The 6,525-nt window shown below is 40.8% G+C and overlaps 1 pseudogene; it reads left to right on the forward strand.

The window, feature by feature from the left end:
* Window positions 1-2,178: 2,178 nt before the first annotated feature.
* On the forward strand, window positions 2,179-3,497 carry LOC101329578 (tubulin alpha-1B chain pseudogene; annotated as a pseudogene).
* The last annotated feature ends 3,028 nt before the right edge of the window (window positions 3,498-6,525 follow it).

Genomic DNA, 6,525 nt, shown 5'->3' on the forward strand with positions numbered 1-6,525 from the left:
ATTTGGATAATTTAGATCAAAATGCTAACTTATAATCTTCCATATTTAAGTCCTATACTTATTCTGAACTAGAATGATTTGGACCAAGTAAGGAGACTTGAGAACAAATTGAAGGGTTAATACCCAACTCTAAAGCCTATCTGGTACAAAATGTCAAAATTTGACTTTGGTACCTTCCTGACATCTGTCATCAACTTCATGATGATCTCGATTGCTACCATACTCTTCCTTTTTCCTATGATTATCCAGGGATATTTTCTGTTAGAAAATTTCATATTACTTGAATTTTTTACATTTTAATTCTTCACATTTTAAAGCAAGCTTCATGGAAACAATGTAGTCACTGTCCCTCACACATCTCCATTCCTTTTTTCTCCTTTGTCATTCCACTTTCTTACTTTTACCTTCTTTGACCCCTGCTTTCCTTTCCCTTCATATCCTTCTCTACCTTTTTGACACCTTTCTTCCTGGTTCTCCATACTAGCCTCACCTTAGTCTCAGCTTTCATCATCTCATGCTTAGATCACTATAATCATCTCAAAACTGGTCTTCTACCTCTAGGCTCTCCCAACCACCCTATACGTACAGAAGTATTTATTTTTAGAAATCCAGAACTATACACTTCTATACTATATCTAGTTTAAACTTCCCAGGATGGTACTCAAGGTCCTCCAGGACTGGCACCAAATGACTCATACCAGCACCTTAGCTCCCACAATTTCCCAGCACAAAATCTCCTCCCCAGCCATCTAGGTCTTTTTGCTGTCATTTCCTTACCTCTAAGAGACCAAACCAGGTTTTTTCCTCGTTGAGTAACCTGAGAGAGCCTTGTTTCTCTCCCCTTTTACAGCCACCTGTCACTGACATATTTAGGACAAAGGCCAAGAGGTTTAGTTCTACCCAGGAGCAGACACCTAAGACGCCCTGGGCCAAATTGCTTTGGCCCATTTGACATTAGTGCCAGTAGTGTGAACAGCTGCATGAATATTGCAATGCTCCAGCTCCAGTGGGTGCTGTGGAGTTCTTTGGTGTATCCTTCAACACCATGGAAACTTACACAGTCTGACCAGGGCTATAGACTGAAGTGCAGGGGAGTTAATAAATGATGAGGGTTGGAAGTCAGTGGATAAATGCCCCAGCCTCCTCAACCTTCACTGAAACAATTCTGAGGCACATTCTGTGTGGTTCTACAGATGATCCCCAGAGTAAATGGGCCTCAGTTTCCCACAGTGATTTCCATCTGGGTAGCATACCCTTTATTGGCTTTTTTCCTTGTCCTACTCTGCCCACTCCCTCACTCTGTTTCCTGGGATCAATGTCATCGTCTTAGATAAATGCACTTGAACTAGCTACATCCAAGTCCTTGCTTAGGCTCTGCTTTTGCAGGAACCCAAGACACAAAACAATATTCATTATTCTTCTATTCCTTTATTAATAAAACCCCATGTTTTAGCTGCACCCATGGCCACTTAGTTATAGGTTACGTTTCTCCACCATCTTTGCAACTAAATACGTCTATATGACTTGTTGGCAATGGGCTATAAGAGAACTTATATGCCAAGTCTTGACACTAAAAGAAATACAGATGTGTTTTTCTTTCTCCTTTCCCTGTTTCTGATGGCTGAGATGCAGATACGATGGCAAGAGGTAGAACAGCCATTATGGACCCAGAGATAGAAGCTGTCTTTTAAGGATAGACTGATCTGCCCATCCCACTCTGTGATACTTCACTGTGATCTGATACAGGAGAGAAAAATAAACTTCTCTCTTCTTAAGTCAGGTATTATAGAGATCTCTGTTAAAGTAGCTTAGACAGTATCCTTATGAAGTTTAAGACTTTGGACAAAGTCACACAGCTTTTAAATAGGGATTCTACAACTCAAGCTCTTAGTAAGCCACTCATTTGTTGTGGCTATGTGACATCCCTCCTATGTGTCTATGTGATGGGACAGTAAAAAGACTGAGAAATATTGCATTACCTATGACACTTTCCAGAAGAGAAGATTTACCTCCCTTTTTCCCATGCAAAAGGGGAGGAGTGGTTCTGAGTCCCATCAAGAATACAAATAAGGCAGGTTCTCTTACAACGACCACCTAAGAGTTGCTCTGGAAGAAGCGACAACCTTGCCTCCTCCTCTCTGCCATCCGCTCAGCAGCCACAAAACAGCAACTATATGCCAGTGCATTTCCATTGATGCTGGCCAGGGTGGTGTCCAGATCGGCAATGCCGGCTGGGAGCTCTACTGCCTGGAACATGGCATCCAGCCCAATGGCCTGATGCCAAGTGACAAGACCATTGGGGGAGGAGATGACTCCTTCAACACCTTCTTCAGTGAGAAAACTGCTGGCAAGCATGTGCTCAGGGCCGTGTTTGTAGACCTGGAACCCACAGCCATTGATGAAGTTCTCACTGGCACCTACCCCCAGCTCCTCCACCCTGAGCAGCTCATCAGAGACAAGAAAGATGCTGCCAATTACTATGCCCGACATCACTACACAATTGGCAAGGAGGTCACTGACCTCAACTTGGACCGAATTTGGAAACTGGATGACCAATGCACAGGTCTTCAGGGCTTCTTGGTTTTCCACAGCTTTGGTGGGGGAACTGGTTCTAGGTTCACCTCCCTGCTGATGGAAGGTCCCTCTGTTGATTATGGCAAGAAGTCCAAGCTGGAGTTTTTCATTTACCCAGCCCCCCAGGTTTCCATAGCTGTACTTCAGCCCTACAACTCCAACCTCACTGCCCACACCTCCCTGGCGTACTCTAATTGTGCCTTCATGGTAGACAATGAGGACATCTATGACATCTGTCTTAGAAACCTTGATATTGAGCACCCAACATACTAACCTGAATAGGTTGATAGATCAAGTTGTGTCTTCCATCACTGCTTCCCTGAGGTTTGATGGAGCCCTGAATGTTGATCTGACAGAATTTCAGACCAATCTGGTGCCCTACCCCCACATCCGCTTCCCTCTGGCTACATATGCCCCTATCACCTCTGCTGGTAGCAGAGATCTCTAACGCTTGCTTTGAGCCAGCCAACCAGGCTGTGAAATGCAACCTTCACCATGGTAAATACATGGCTTGCTGCCTGTTGTACCATGGCAACATGGTTCCCAAAGATGTCAGTGCTACCACTGCCACCATCAAGACCAAGCGCGCCATCCAGTTTGTGGACTGGTACCCCACTGGCTTCAAAGTTGACATTAATTACCAGCCTCCTACTGTGATACCTGGTGGAGACCTGGCCAAAGTACAGTGGGCTGTGTGCATGCTGAGCAACACCACAGCCATCGTTGAGGCCTGGGCTCACCTGGACCACAAGTTTGACCTGACGTATACCAAGTGTGCCTTTCCCTGGTATATGGATGAGGGCATAGAGGAAGGAAAGTTTTCTGAGGCCTGTGAGGACATGGCTGCCCTTGAGAAGGATTATGTGGAGGTTGATGTGGATTCTGTTGAAGGAGAGGGAGAAGAAGAAGGAGAAAAATACTAAAGTGAAAATGTCACAAAGGCACTGCTTTTACAGGGAAGTTTATTCTGTTTTAATCATTGAAAAGTTGTGGTCTGATCAATTAATGTGTATGTAGTCATATACAATTACTGACCAATGCTTTAAAAATGGACACTTTGTTACAGACTCAAGCTATCCATTTCTCTGATGGGTTTGAATAAAGTATTTCCTATCTTAAATGAAAAAAAAAAATACAAACACAAATGAAGAAGCCGTGAAGCTATGGAGAAAACTTAAATCTATTGTCTTTTTTATAATACCCAAGGAAAAATATTTAATCATAACATGGGCTGAACTGTGCCCCCCAAAATTTGTATATTGAAGTCCTAACCCCCAGTGTCTCAGAATGTGACTATATTTGGAAATACGGTATTTAAAGGAATGATTAAGTTAAAATGAGGGCATTAAGGAGGGCCCTAATCCAATCTGACTAATGTCTTTATGAGAAGAGGAAATTTGGACACACACAGACACCAAGGAGGTTCACACAGAAATAAGACCATAATTAGAGGCAGCAAAAGGGCAGCCATCTGCAAGCCAAGGAGAGGGCCTGAGAGGAAAGCAAACAGTCACCTTGATCCAAGACACCTTGATCTTGGACTTCCAACCTCCAGAACTATGAGAAATAAATGTCTGCTATTTAAGCCACTTAGTCTGTGGTACTTTGTTATGGCAGTCATAGTAAATTAATACAATCACTTACCTTCCAAATCAAGGAAGAACCTAGCATCTATTTCTATTGGATTAAACTAAGTAAATTAATAAGTGAATGGTGATGTTGCCATACTGCCAAGAAACATCAAGACATTTTTCTCTGTAACAAGCCATTCATTAAATACATACATTTTAATTGATTTGACTGAGGGAGAAGAGTAGTGGCATGACCCAGCTTAGATATTTGCAGCATTCAGAAAGGACACAAGAGTCTCTGTGAACTATTCTAACTTCGCTAAATATAAAATGACATTGGTCTAGATGCATCTGTAGGCAAGTCAAGAAATCTGAAATGATGAAGCAGCAGAATTCTGAACCACCGGCTGAGCAGCTGCCTGAATTTCCAGAAGTGAAGAGTTTCTTAAATGAACCATTAAAATTTTATCAAAAGCAGGCCGCAAGATGTCAGAGGAAAATGAGTTTTCACAACTTTAAAACGCATATATTTCGTGTTTGATTTCTAAGGAACCAGTTATGTCCATGGTTATTAGAAGCTTCCTATCTTCTGAAATAACATAGCTTAAACACAAAATGTCAAAAACTGAATTTTTCCTGGAAATTACCCTCTGGTATATATTCAGTTTTGGGTGTTGGTGCCATCATCCTCATAGTCACTCGAACACAAATTTCATTTTTGCGTAGATCTAAGAACAAAACCTTCTCTTCCATCGTTTTTATAAAATAGTATCCTGAGATTCTGAGATAACATTTTTAAACTGTCACAATTTGCAACTACTTATCTCTGTGAATCAAAATTATCTTGCCACTGTACAACAAACAAAACTCAGACATAAAAGAATTGCAATGCCGAGGCTAACATAAGACATAACTGTCATCCATAATCTCTATATCAAATTCTTATTCAAACAAGTGTCAGTATTTTCATTGTTTTAATTTATAAAATAATGCATACTAATTAAATTTCCTTTTAATCTAATTTTATATTGGCATGCCACACAGATTTCATTTGGAAAAAAATTCTGCTGCTAAAATTACTTGAAACAAATTATCTCTGTAGAATAAAAAGCAAGGTCCTTGACAAGAGACACAGTAGCATGACCCCACTTAATCTCTTCAGCCCTATCTGTTGCTACTCAGTCACATGTAGATCCCTGAAAACCCATCCTGCTTCTCATCTATCTCCCTTCTGTCATCTTCATCTACAATATTCTTGCTTTTTCACTTCATGTAAGGTTCATCCCTTAAGACTCACTTCATACCTCTCTAAAAAGTCTACCCTGGACCACCAAGGCCCAGTTAAAAGACCTCTTTCATATGTCCCTTATAAAAACATATGTTTTTTGGGGGGTGGGGGGGTTGTTCTTTGTTTATCTTCAACAGGTAAATTTATTTTTAAGGAAAGAATGTGACAAAAGTTTAGTTTTCAGAAAAAGTGTTCATGAGTCTCTTCTAAAATATCTTTTCTATTTTAATTAAAAAGCTTTAAATTAATAGCTCATCATGAAGTTCTTTCAGTTTGTTTGGTTTTGAAAGTTCTTTTAAAAACTTAGGATAGGGCTTCCCTGGTGGCGCAATGGTTGAGAATCCACCTGTCAATGCAGGGGACACAGGTTCAAGCCCTGGTCCGGGAAGATCCCACATGCCGTGGAGCAACTAAGCCCGTGGGCCACAACTACTGAGCCTGCGCTCTAGAAGCCGCGAGCCACAACTACTGAGTCTGTGTGCTACAACTACTGAAGCCCGCATGCCTATAGCCCATGCTCCACAGCAAGAGAAGCCACGGCAATGAGAAGCCCATGCACCACAACGAAGAGTAGCCCCCACTCGCCACAACTAGAGAAAGCCCATGCACAGCAACAAAGACCCAAAGCAGCCAAAAATAAAATATAATTAATTATTTTTGAAAAAGACCTTCAGGGTGAGAAAAAAGATTATTTAAAATAATAATAAAAAATAAAATAAATGAATTCAAGTATGTAATTTCAAAAACTTATATACACAGAATATTTCAAAGGTGTGGGAAGATCAACAATCCTTGAAGAGCACATACAGGAAGATACAACACAAGAAACACATATTTCATCTCCTGTTGAGTCTCCTTCCCAGAAGACCAAAAGTGAGTAGCTAATTGTAAAACCCCTTAAATGATACTAGACTAATAACATATGTTTTTAATTTTTATATTTATTTTTCTACCTTGCTCACTAAACTCTGAGCTTCAGGAGGAGGGACTGTGCTAGAGGGATTAGCACATGGTAGACATTCATAAATATTTGATAGAAAATGAAGGAAGGTGTGGGATACAAGGTTAATATACAAAAATCAATCAATTTCC

Source organism: Tursiops truncatus, chromosome 4 (assembly GCF_011762595.2).
Source record: "Tursiops truncatus isolate mTurTru1 chromosome 4, mTurTru1.mat.Y, whole genome shotgun sequence".
NCBI lineage: Eukaryota > Metazoa > Chordata > Mammalia > Artiodactyla > Delphinidae > Tursiops > Tursiops truncatus.